Source organism: Cataglyphis hispanica, chromosome 3 (genome assembly GCF_021464435.1).
Source record: "Cataglyphis hispanica isolate Lineage 1 chromosome 3, ULB_Chis1_1.0, whole genome shotgun sequence".
In the NCBI taxonomy this organism is placed as follows: domain Eukaryota; kingdom Metazoa; phylum Arthropoda; class Insecta; order Hymenoptera; family Formicidae; genus Cataglyphis; species Cataglyphis hispanica.
In genome coordinates, this window is record NC_065956.1 from 11584927 (window position 1) to 11598552 (window position 13626).

At 33.1% G+C, this 13626-nt stretch overlaps 1 long non-coding RNA gene across 1 annotated transcript in view; it reads left to right on the top strand.

The window, feature by feature from the left end:
* The window catches only part of LOC126859328 (uncharacterized), an 88488-nt gene that overhangs the window by 49034 nt on the left and 25828 nt on the right, over positions 1-13626 (top strand). The window lies entirely within an intron of this gene.

A 13626-nucleotide genomic window follows, 5' to 3' on the forward strand; every position in this document is an offset into this window, starting at 1 on the left:
TAGCTATTGCAAGTAGATGGTTTCAAATACAAAAGATATGGTCACGTAAAACGACAGCTTTATATGTTATTTAAATATTAATTAAATATTATTATTATTATTAAATATTATTATTAAATTAAATATTAAATATTATTATTAATATATATATTAATTATATTCAATTATATTTAATATAACAATTATATTAATTAAATATTAATTATAATTATATTTTAAATTAGTTTTATCGCGATAAGAGAGAAGGAAAGACAGAGCTTTTTTGCCTCATGGATGCAATGAAATATCGATGATATAAAATGAAAACAGGAACTTTCATTCTCTGTTTTCAGCTTAAACATTTTACGAGTAGAAACTGACACACAGATAGGCATAAATTCTTAGGATCTGTAGCTAACATCAGATTGGAATTTTAAGGGCTTGATATAAGTCGCTTATGAATCTGTGCCAAGTGTCTTTAACAGCCTCGCATTATGCACACATCGAAAGGAGTTTCGCAACATCTATTATCTGCCGCTTCTACACTAAGGTGCACGGGATGTCGGTTAATTTTCCTCGTTGGGCAACTTGTCGTCAACTCAGCTTGGCTGAAAAAATCTCATCGATGAACACTATCTTTTCGTTCAGAGGCTATTTCTCGATCGGAACTCTTCTTTGACTGCGAGCCAAGCCCAATCAATAATGCATTAATATCCATCTCATGCCGTGCGATGCGCCATGCAAAAATGGTAAGCCAACGTAATTGAGAATCGAGTGAATTTTTTCACTAAAACTCAGCGAAAAAGTGTACTATATTTATATATTTTTAATTATATAGATATAGATTATTTATTATATGTACTTTTTCACAGCGAAGAAACGTACCATTATATTTTTATATTAAGCGAGAGATCATAAATCCGTTCGCAAACTTCACCCAATGATGCCTCGACTTAGCTGAAAGTTCATAAGCCGTCCCGACGAGTATTTTTGTCCGTGGATATTATCGATTGCATAAACGGGGCATGCCGAAACTATCAGCCTCTTCTTTCCTACGACGAATCCGGAATAAATTTCTTCGTCGAATTGATCCGTTTAGATTTATTTCACTTAGTATCTTTAATATCTCGTCTCAGAAATTTCCTACAAATAAATATTTTAATTAAATATTAAATAAAAATCACACATACATGTCGGCATTAAAATGTCGGCTCAAAATCAAATGCAATTTAAAATCCTATTCTTAAAGAAGAACAGTAATTTGTTTAGGCATTCTGTATACAAGCCATCGTTTGTTCTTTGACGAGTAGTTTTCCTTCATTTTCCTCGTTACGAAATCAATCTGTACGAAAGATCCGTGATAATCGTCGAGATTTCATCGACGTGCTTTTTATCGAGTGCTTTGCGTTAATGTAAACAAAAAGTTGTTTTCAAATCATGATATTTCTGTCGCGAGATAAACGCAAGCAGTGCGAAAATTAAATTTTTCTTGGCGATAATTATTATAATAATATCATAAATATGTTTTGCGTATTATATAATAATTTATCGAAAGAGTGTTGCAAAAAGTAATCTCGAGAATTCTTGATATTCCCTAAAGGGGTGGGGGGAGAGAGAGAGAGAGAGAGAGAGAGAGAGAGGATTGGAAGTGTAATAAAAGTCTATTTTACTCTATCCTGTATTCTAGCTGCGCATGCTGTAAACATGTTATATCGTATTATGTATGTGTGTGTCTCTGAATTACGTAAATTCCAGACTATAAAGATACCAGTGCACATATTTGCGATGCGAAAGAGCTTGTCCTCTCATTATATTTATACAGATTTACCTCTGCTATTTTCGCCTTTCGCTTCAAACCAACATTCTAGAATAATTCAACGGGATGTTTACAATATACATAAAGTAATAGATAATTAAATCGACTGTATTATTATTTGAGACAATAATTTCAGTCACAGTTTATATGAAGCTTTGACATTTAGTAAATATACTGTGAATTAGAATCCTATTAAAGCCCATCTAAAATTAAGCGAATAATAAAGTTGCCTTAACTTATTTATATAGAGAGAGTGCTTGAAATTTATTAAAAGTTCATCTCTACCCTTTTAATCAGTTACAGCTGAAAAATTATTTTTCTCAGGATATTTTTTCGCGCTAAGGAAAAAATTTCCTCGATTTTCTCGCAACGAATATTGCGTCTATTTCCGCCTCCTTACATTACAATCGTATTACAATCTCCGGCGTGTAAATTTCAAGCAGCGCTCTCGCGATCGTTATTGGAAGTCTGATTTGACGCGTACCTAAAATCATTGCGATTTATCGGCGGTGTGCTGAAATCGGCGACCACCCGGTACCTCGCTGCGATGACGCGAACGAAGCTAGTCTAACAATAAGTGAGCGCGGGTGAATGACGTCTCGCTTCTTTGATTCACTGCAATGCGTCATGGTGAACACATAGGATATTTTTTCGTTGCCGATCCGTTGGAGAATATTTTTCATAGTCAGCCAGGTATCAATGATCACTTGTATTCCGCTATTCTCTTCAGCAAGCGGAGGGAATAATGAGAAGGATGACTAAAAAAAGATAGAGAAATAAGAAAGTCTTTCGTTTTCTTCAATTTTTATTTTTAGAACTATTTCTTTGTAAATTTTTAGTTAAAAATATAATTTTAATTTAATTAAAAATATAACAAATGTAACATTCAATATTTTTGGTAAAAATTTTCAGTTTGATTCAAAAAATAAATTGCGCCGGAAAAGCGAAGGTATCATTAATAGTTTGAATACCGTGAGTTGGATGAGGTGCGATGTTTGGATGCGGCTTAAAACGTTGCACCGATAATTTCGCGTTCCGATCGATTGCAATTCGACAGTGTGTGATGCTACGTCACGTTTACACACATGCTATTTATTTACATCTACGTTTGCATGCCGGCATGCGGCCCTCACGTGATTATTTCAACTATTTATAGTCGCCGATGCGGTCAAGTACTAGCGAACTAACGAAATTCCAGCAAATTTGCTGGAATCTTTCTATTTAAACATTTGGGCATCACGTTTTTACATTGATATATCAAAATCATCTCTTTGTAATAATGAAAGAGAGAGAGAGAGAGAGAGAGAGAGAGAGAGAGAGAGAGAGAGAGAGAGTAAAGGAATAAAAATCATAGAATTTTAATTTTCAAATTAAACTGAATGAAAATAAACAATAAAATTCTGAAATAAAAAGATTTATTTAATTTTGTACAGATTTTTCATTTCACAGAAAATTTAAAATTCACTATAAAAATATTTTATGCTAATAATTTTTTGTCAACAAGACGATGAAATTTTTCTTATAGAAAAATTGATTCGGTTCAGGATTCCCGTAATCGCGGGAAAAGCGCGCGATTCTCGGGGCAGAAGTTTAACGCCGAATCAGAATATAGTGAGCGCGGCATGAAAATCGCGCAGCTTTGTGCGTAAATACATCCGGCGTAATTTATGAGCGGCCAGTTCGCAAGCTTCTCGATTCCGGAAGCTGGCGTAGCTCGCGCCCCTTTTCTCGCTAACCATCCATTGTTCCCGCGAAACGCGTCGAGGAAGTCGTAAAGTAACGGCTCATAAACTTGTCTCGAGTCAATGAAAACTCCGGCAGGCGACCGTTCGACGCGCTTTAAAAGCTTTCCACTTTATGTGTGCCGATCTCTTCCTAACGGCCGATGCGAGATAATTCAATGACGCGCCATCTGCTGCTCCTTCTTCCAAAAATTCCAAGTTTGTAAGCGTCATATCGGAGTAATCGAATTGATTTGTTTGAAAAGAAGGCACTATAAATCTAAAAGAGAAAATGTTTAAGAAATAATAAAAAATCTCGCACCGTTAAAATATATCTATTATAATACTAAGTATCTCAAAAACTATTGTTTCATTTATCTTTCAGTTATAAATTCATAATCAAGTTTAATGTATTTTTCTTTAGCGGAAATTTGATTAACAATAAACTTCTTATTTTTTTATCACTTTTTTTAACATTATTATTTATATATAGATTTATATATATTAAATATCTACTTAAATAATTCTTTTAAACTAAAACTAATAATAATAATAATATAAAACATTCGATTGAATTAAGGAAATCAAATGCTGACCATTTATTGATATAATGTGTTTCAAGTTATTATTACATAATATCTTCGCGTAAATTTAGCATCCAAAAATTTATATTTAGCTTTTTATTTAGATCGCACAAGAGAGTATTTGTCAGTCTTAGAGAGTATTTAGATCTTAGAATATATATATAATATTTGGAAAAGTTTTGAATCATCTAAAAATATTCCTTCCAATCTTTGGTTGGTGCAGTGAAAAAATAACAGATTTATATTATCGGCGGTCTCTCATTTTGCATACCCGATCTTATAATGCGATCGCGGTGTTTAAAAGAAATATTTTACAATTTATAAAGTGCGGAAGACGCAATGTTAAGGAAACATGAAGATACTCCCGGATTTTTCGCCGGATTTTTCGTTCAATCGTTCGGAAGATCCTATCGTGTTTTCACCATCGCCTTTATTCGAGATTACGCCACTGGTTCTTCGGTAAGAGAAATCGGTAAAATAACATGGACCGACCGGGACAGGGGGTGAAGCAGGAAAGAGAGGAGAAACGGGGGTGGCGCGAAGCTAGATTACATGAGCGAGAAGAGGATGCGAAGGAAAGACCACCCCACCTAAACTTTCCTTACCACCAAAATGGCGGAGCTTTGCAGGGTTGGAGGTGGTGGCACACATGTTTGACAGCCTAGAGGCAGTAGCGTAACGGGCGCCCCGGATTTGCGTTGCTATTGCAAGAGTTGTAACTCGGCTTTAGCACTTCTGTTAAATCGCTCGCTTGGGATAGGCAAGATCGTGCAGAATGAATTTGAGAGGCTTTTAAGAGCAGGATTACGCGATCGGTATATATCAAGAATATATTTGCGCAATTATATTTTACGTATTTTATGCGGAAGAATAGATCTAGTGGGAATGTGATTTAATTAAATGAAAAATTGGGATCTGTCATTGGAGGATTATTCTCAGTAAAAAAGATAGAGTCTCGAGGAAATATGAAATTGGTGCGCAAAGTTGATGATTCAAATTCGCACCAATAAAACTGTAGCAAACATATGAAAGAATATTTATTGAAAATGAAAAAATGAAACAGCAGCGAGAAATTATTAGACGAGATAATTAGAACATTTAAACATATTAATGTCGATTAAATAAAAAAAACTAAAAAATCATCTTTGTCTACCCCTAATGCTACTATTACGTACAGGGAAAGTCCAAATTCCAAGTCCAAATGTTATGTTTGATTTTATCGAAATGATAAAAACGAAGACGTGCGAAGGCTGGGGTAACTCATTCAACTTGTGGAAAGAATTACTTTTCGTTCAATTATTATCCGTCGTCCATCTTCGCTGGCGCGGCGGTTCACAGTTTTTCTTTTTTTGTCGCGCAAAACAATGAAGAGTCTCTGGCGAACTTTCCGGCGAGCGGCTTTCTTTTTTTAAGCGGGGGTTGTTTCTTTCTGTAGAACGCGACGCAAAAACAAACGAGTACGAACAACTATGTTACAGATAACGCGGCTCGGGCCGCGTCTATTTGATCATCGTGGAAGAAATATTTTCCAAGTGGGAAACTCTCTCTGTCGACGAAAATCTTATCAGCGCTTTCCCTCCCTACGCCGCTGTGCGAACTACCACTACCATCCCTACTATCACCGCAACCACCCTGTACAACTCTCGGTCAATGACGTCATACAGTGGCGCCAATACAGTCCCTTCGAGTCTTGACGTCAGCAGACCAACTGCCATTCAATGTTATTAACCCCTGTGCTGTCGCACAATTTTTTTAGTGCCTATTTTTTTCGAGGCACATAAACAATGCGCGGGGTGTCGCGAATTATAGCTGTTCCCATCAGTTGTTGATGTCAGGGGATGATGATGTAAAGTATGAGAATTTTTTTTTGAAGGGGTGGTCTAGGAAATAAAAGGAATAGTATAATAGCTTCAATATTCAAAAACTATATAATATATACAATACAATTTTTTAAAAATATTTAATGAGAATGAAAATGGTCGAAAAGTTTATGTAAATAAAATGCAATTTTGTTTTCAACGAAACATTCAAAGATTCGCGATAAAAAGATCATCAAAGATTTATCATTAAAAGTTAAATATAAAAAATTTCTTTGTCTATAATTTTCCAATTTTATCATATTTTTCCAATTTTATCATATTTTTGATTTTATTTATAACTTTTTTTTATAATTTCTTTAACTTTATCTATAATTTATTTATTTTTTACTTTTTATCTAATAATTATAATATTGTTCACGAATATAATTTGCTATCTCTTTAGATATCACTTTTGCAAACAATTTATATTCGTGCTTACGTTAGCTGTATGGATATTTTTATTTATCTGCACATAACTGAATATTTTAGTTTTTAACCTACTATCTGAATTTTATTCCTTTTTTTAAGGCACACAAAATGCTATAATCTATCTTTAAAGCGGCGAGTCGTAATCTATTTGAGCTTTTTACTTGCATGATTCTATTCGCGTATTTACTTGCGCTAAATATTTCGCTATGAGTGTGGAACACGCGATTTTCTCACCGGTTTCCGACCTTCCCAGCGGAAATACCGTCATTGATTCACCATGACGACGATGCTGACGATCTTCATTGGTCATTCTTAGGCCGTGTTAGGTGTGAGGTATCACCTGGCAGCCGACTGCTCGCGTGATAAACGGCGGCCAGAATTGTTTGCGAGCGGTCGAGGGTGGTTGAAGAATCGCTTGAAGAGGATATACTGATTTGCTGACTAACGTTGTCGAAATTGCATTCGAAACGATATGGAATATGAATTGAGCGCAACTTTGAATTTAGAGATGAACTGAAAGTCCTAAAAATAAATATAGAAGACAAACATATTATTATATTATTATATTCTTGCATTACAGGAAATTATAGGTTTTAAAATTATGTAAAACATCTTATTTTTGACAATTAGACTTATTATACAATTTATATATATTCCCAAGTTTAGATAAAAGAATTTAAATTGTGTTTGCCAGTAAATATTTAATCTAATAATGTAATTTTGAATATAATAAATAATTTTTTGTTTTTTTAATAAAATAATTATTTTTATTTATAAAATAATTTTTTGTGTTAAATATTATAATATTGTATTAATATTGTATAATATATATAATAATAATATATATAATATATATAATAATAATCAAAATTTAATAAAATAATTAAATATTTGTTTCTTTAAATATAAAGTAATTATTATTATTACTTGCATTAGTATTATTATTAACTGCTATTGTCATTAATTCATTCTTGTTAATTATATATCTTGTAAAAAGGTACGGTGATTGAGTTTATTTGGATGAGATTGAGAAATTTTGTAGCGGGAGAATTTCATGTCGTGAAAATTTCAATAATATAACAATTCTTATTGTAAGCATTCTACGCGAGGCGATAAATATACCACAAAATTGCATTTTATCCATGTTGCGATATTGAACACTTAACAAAAAGACATTATTTTATAAAATATTATAAACTGCGAAGATCCGTCTAAAAGGATTCAACGTCATGAAACTTCTTAACAGTTTAATATTAAGACATCCCTTTATGCTAAAGAAGATCTTATACGAATTCTTACACTGCTAAAATTTCAAGGAGATTTTCTCCATTCATAAAAAAATATTCTTTTTATGTTTTAATTGATTCAATTTCTCTTAATTTAATTTCAAAAATTGAAAATAAATAAATTATTATTTACAGATATTATTAAGAATTTATTTGAAGGAAGCTGTAAGCATGAAAAATAATCTTGTTTACAAAGAGTGACAGGAGTTATGAACAAGCATATATATAGTAACATAATTTAATGAGCGCAAATAGTGGCATCTCCTTTAACCTGTCCTTGATCCTTAGGGTTAATCTGCAATGTCTCGTCCTCTCCCATAAATGCGCAACGTATGAAATTGGAGAGAACTGCTCTATCCTCGTTAGCAACCCTCTTACAACCACCATCCTTGGTGTAGATCAGTAAAGAGGATGTTGCGGATTTAGAGATTTCCTCGGTTCTAGATTGATCTTTTTGGGGGAAATGCGCGTAGAGATCGTTCTTGCACACGGCTCGCGATATTTGCAAAACGGCGACTTATAGCTGCTAATCCGATTTTCAAGCGAAATGCTCGCGGGGATTTATACCGTGTACCCTTTTAGCGTGGCATAAATGTTTTTCTCGGGCCTCTGTTGGGTTGTACAGCCGTCAATGCGATTGATGATGGTCCGGAAAAAAAGGACCCATCTTGCTTCTATTCCCGTCGTAGAAGACTTAACAGCATTGGTTATTGGCCGTTCCTTAAAGCGATAATATATCAGGGGCGAAAGCATAATTGGTTTCAAGAAACTCCCAAAGTAATAAAAACGTAATTCACTTAAAACTTGAATGAAATTTGTTCGAAGAGTTCCTACGAAATTTGATACTCCATGGCAGTATGTCTTAAATATGACTTAAATGAATATTGCTTGTTTCGAAGCTAAAATATTTCGAAAATTATTTGATTTAAAATAATTCAGAATATTTTGCATAATTGATTATTCAGATAAAATTTGTACTCTTCGCCGAAATAATTGACAACTTTAATTAAATAAATATCTTGAGTCGAGTACAAGCGATATTCTGCCACTTTTTGTTCATCATTATCTCATTAATAATGGCTGATATTATTAAATTAATTCATGACCAAATTCAGCATATAATTCAACAAAGTTTGAATTAAAGTCTTTATTATCGACAATGTTTTTTTCTTTTTTATCTTACCAATCTCATCCCATTTTGCTAAAATAATATAATACCTCATTATTCTGCGCGTCTTCTTATCATGTGACTAAAAATATCGAAATGCACTTGTACGTTTTCTAAGCGGCGATACACGTGCCGTAATTTACCGGCGCCAGACAACGGCTTTGAAAAGCCGGGAATCTCGCAACTCAAACTCATCCTTTTCCGTCTTCCGTCTCCGACGGAAAGTCATAGCTGCTTGCTACTTCTATTTTCGATAATCGACGCATCATGTTCGTAATAAAACCTTGGATTCACGGCGCCGTAACGTGGCGGAGATGTGCGCGCGCCCACGTACAATCCGTAGTAAGGATATTCTCCCTCTGGAGAAAGATATTCCATAGATATTCCTCAAGGTGAAGTTTTTTTCCTGAAGCACACAATCTCGTTCTTTTCTCTGATTTTTGCAAAAGCGGATAATTGATTTAAAAAAACTCGTAATCCATATAATCCGTGCGCGAGAGTAGTAATATTTTATTACTTATTTACTTGTCATGTTTCAGATTTCGTCTGTCTTCTAATGAACTTGTTGATTGCAATATCGCGCAAGTAGATATTTAAATATTTAATGATGATGTGATGATAGATACAGCGTATCTTTTAAGGATGTTGTGACATATATCGAAATACTAACAAAAGCATTAAAATTTCACAGATTATTCTACTATTTCTTCTGAATATTTGTGCAATAACTAAGCACAATTCTCTTAACGGTTTGGAAGTTATTTAAATTTAAAGTTACTATTGATTCTTATGGAAAATCGCCTATTATAGCACTTATTGACAAATTTGACAAAGAAAAAATATTATCAATGAAATAAAAATTCTCACATATATTAAGGAAATTGTAATAAATATTTGTGCAAAACTTGATTTAGATCCACTAATTCGTTTCAAAGTTATTTAAATTGTTATTAAAAATTGTAGAAAAATATTATCTGTCTCTTTTTCTCTTTCTGCAAATTACTCGTTTTTCATTGTTTTTTGCAGTTGATTTCAGAGGATATTCACGATCAAAAGTTTTTGTCATAAATTAGGAAAAATATTAATTACAACTATTTTCTTTTACGAAGACATCAAAATCCATATTATTTTGTGATACTTTAATTTCTTTCATAACCCGAATTTATTTTTTTAATTTTTTAAACAATATAAACGTAAGAAACATGTTTTCTTTTTAATTTTGACAATTTTTTGCTACTATTGTACATCCAGAACATTCTTAAGAATAAGCTCGTTAGAGAAGATATATATATATATATATATATATATATATATATATATATCGACTTTAAAACAATAGATATTAACAGGTAGAAAGAAGATTGTTTCGAAATTTTAATTAGTTTGCATAAACAGTATTTTGTAATTTAATAATAATTAAATAAGACAAATATTTCTTCCGAAAAGTAAAGAGAAAAATAGATGTATCATATGATTGGATGAATTAGATCTCAACATCCACTATGCGATAGTTTGCGCGAGTGCGTTTAAATTTATAAGCGGCATCGCGAAGATACGTTTTTGACATTTAGTACCGATGAATATGATGCAAGAAAAGCCTTACTGCTGATACACGAAAAAATAAAATATACATACCAATTGAAAGTTACAGACGCCTGTCGAAGAGAATGTTGAAAAATCTACTGGGTGCTACGCCAGAGAGATAAACGATAGTTCGATGCGACGTGAATATTACGTAAAGGAGCTCGTAAAGAGAATACACGATCGACTGAAATTTGTTAAGTGCGGGTAAACTGCTTCAAAGAGATAGAAAAAAAGAAACAGCGAATATATCCACGTCAAACTGAGAACTGACGTGAATATCGATATCAGAATTATCCATGTGTGACTCTATTTATTTGCAAAATAAATATGCGCAAAATTCCCTCTATTATTTATACCTTCCCCTCTCTTCCGTTTATTATTTTATGCTCTGTCATTGTTTAAAAAATAATTTTACTGAAAATATATATTTTTTATACAAATATTGTCATCCACAAATTTATTTATTCTACTTTATATTTTCTTTTTTTATTTTTCTAGTTTTATTTTTATTTTTTTTTTATGAAAATATCGACGAATATATTATTCTTATATAATAGAGAAATATTGCTTTTATATCTCGAATATTGAGATAAAGATTGGTAAAATTTTACAATTTAGAAACTATAAAATGAAAAAAACAAGATGATAATATCGCCAGAACTTTTTTACACGAATCTTTATTCGCTCTTAAGAATGGATAAGGCATTTGTTGCAATGCAATACTTTCGTAAATACTTTGCTGGGAATAACGAATATTTTATGGGACAATGAGATAACATTATGTTGCTCTATAAAACGAAGCTTTTTCATATTAACTTTAAATTCGTTTATTTATTCAGTTGTACTGTAATAAGCAGAGAATTGGTTATATCATAGATACAGATTCATTAGTTACATTAATTACATTAGTTACATTAATTACATGATATTAAACCGTGTTGGGACGCGAATATTTTTTGTAATGTGGAAATAATTTATATAAAAGTATGATAAAATCTATTTTAAAATCAAGAAAAAATATTTTTTGCACATAAGAAGAGTATGATGGGAAGAAAATTATATTATGGCAAGTGTTATTATAATTAATTGTGTACATAAATTCCTTCGGTTATTCTATACTATCAGCTTATATCTGAAACTCGCTATCGTGACAATTTATTGTCAGTGATACGATGCTCGTGAAACCCGCGTCAGTCCCTCTTTTTATTGTCGCGAACGTGACGTCAATAGACGCTAATCTTGGAACTTGCTTCCGAAAATTATGACGCTTGCGACGCGGACATTTAAAGCGATTATTCGTTTGACGATGATACATTCAGCTGTCCTCCCCTTCTTTTTTATCTAGTAAATTACACGATGCCATTGAGAAACCGTGATTTGTTTTACAATCATGAAATATAATGATTTTAGAAAATTAATCTTTTAATGATATTTAATATATCAAATTTTCTAATATCTTTTATAAAAAAAAAAGTTGAAATATGAAATCAAATATTTGATTGAAAAAAAAAATGTTTTTTACTTAATTATTTATTTATTTAAATATATTTTTGTTTATTCTCAGAGCAAACATTTTTAACGAATCTTTAGAATCAAACGATCGTCTAGGCATAATGCACATGTAACGCAACTTGGAGTTTGCGATTTAAGAGCAAACTTCTGGTTGAATTAGAGCAAATTTCGGCTTGAAATATCAACTGTTTTTTCGAGCTACTCTCTTTCTTTTCTCGATTTTTTTATCCTAAAAATTAAGAGTTTAGAATTAAGTAATCGGCAAAGATTTCTTTGCTATAATCGCCGCGGTTTAATAAGAGACTGCCATTGTTACCCTTGGCCGTCAGCGATTGCGACGGACGTAAACACGGCAATTGTTGACGACAATCGTCGTGTTTTCCCCGCCGGGGGGAAAAAAATCGGCTCATTCGTTGACGAAGTGCACAGCCGCGAATCGCGCGATCACGGCAGCCAGCTATTTTTCCACCCACGCTCTTTTCTTCTTCTTTTTTCCTCCACCTCTTCGATTTCCAAAAGAAACCTCACGTTTAATCTCGGATAATGACGCAATTGACATAACACCACGTCGTCGTCGCGGACGTTATATTTTTTTTCTCGTTATCAAGTCTGAAAGACGTCAAGTTGCGCAACCCCTCGTCAAGGTTAAAGAAGGCAATAAGTGACCTTAGGAAAGAGAGTTTAGACTCAACACTTTAAAATGTTTAGATTATTTGAGATATAAAGAATATATAAATGTATTAGATATGTGCATTATAATACAATAGTAGAACTTTGTTTTTTTTTTTTAATTTAAGTCATATTTTGCAACGGTGGTATTACAAGTGTTATTCACGACTTGGGTCATTCTATACACCCACGAAGCTTCATTCAGATTAATGAGTTCGGCTTAGCGGTGTTAGACATCAAGGCCGTTATATGGAGATACAAAAAGAGGGGAAGTTGTTCAGAAGCTGCAGAGAGCTTTCGTCGGCCGAGACCGCCAATTAATCGCGTCCAAGGATTAGCGCGTCGGAATTCGCCTTATTACTGTTTCCAAGCTGAATGACTCTTAGGGGCGACCGTTGAGTTATTAACTTCGCGAGAAATTAGGTCAGCGTGGTGTTTCGGAGTATTTGTCGAGAAATCGGTCGAGCTCTTGAGTTTATATTTCGAGAAGAGGCTTGTGTTCGAAAATATTTATATCCTATCTCTATTGCTGAAAGAAATCTCTATTGCTGAACGAAATTAAATGCAAGAAATTGACAGTAAAAATAAAACATTAAAAGTAATGGATGAGAATTAATTTTCGATATGATTGGCTAATTGAAAATTGCAAAATGCAATTTTCTTTGAAATCATAGATATCATTCGAGATATGGCTTAATATCTGCTTTTTCGTACGGTAAAAAGCTTTCGGTTCGCCGGTTGACGCCGGTTTTAGAGTCTGTTAATTTAACGATAGCTTTTTGCGCGCACCGAGGTTGATTAAGCGTGGTGCGATGGAAGCATCTCGATTATAAATAATTTTGTTCCAGCGACGCGTTTTGCTGGCTCGATCTGTACACACACACACACATGTACACAGAGCCAGTCAATGCAAGAACCGCAGTATTACCACTGTAGCTCTGTGCAATGACAGTAGACGCATGATGTGCATACATTTGCAGTCGTGCCCTCGGTGTTTCTCAGCTGAACGGGTATGTTGG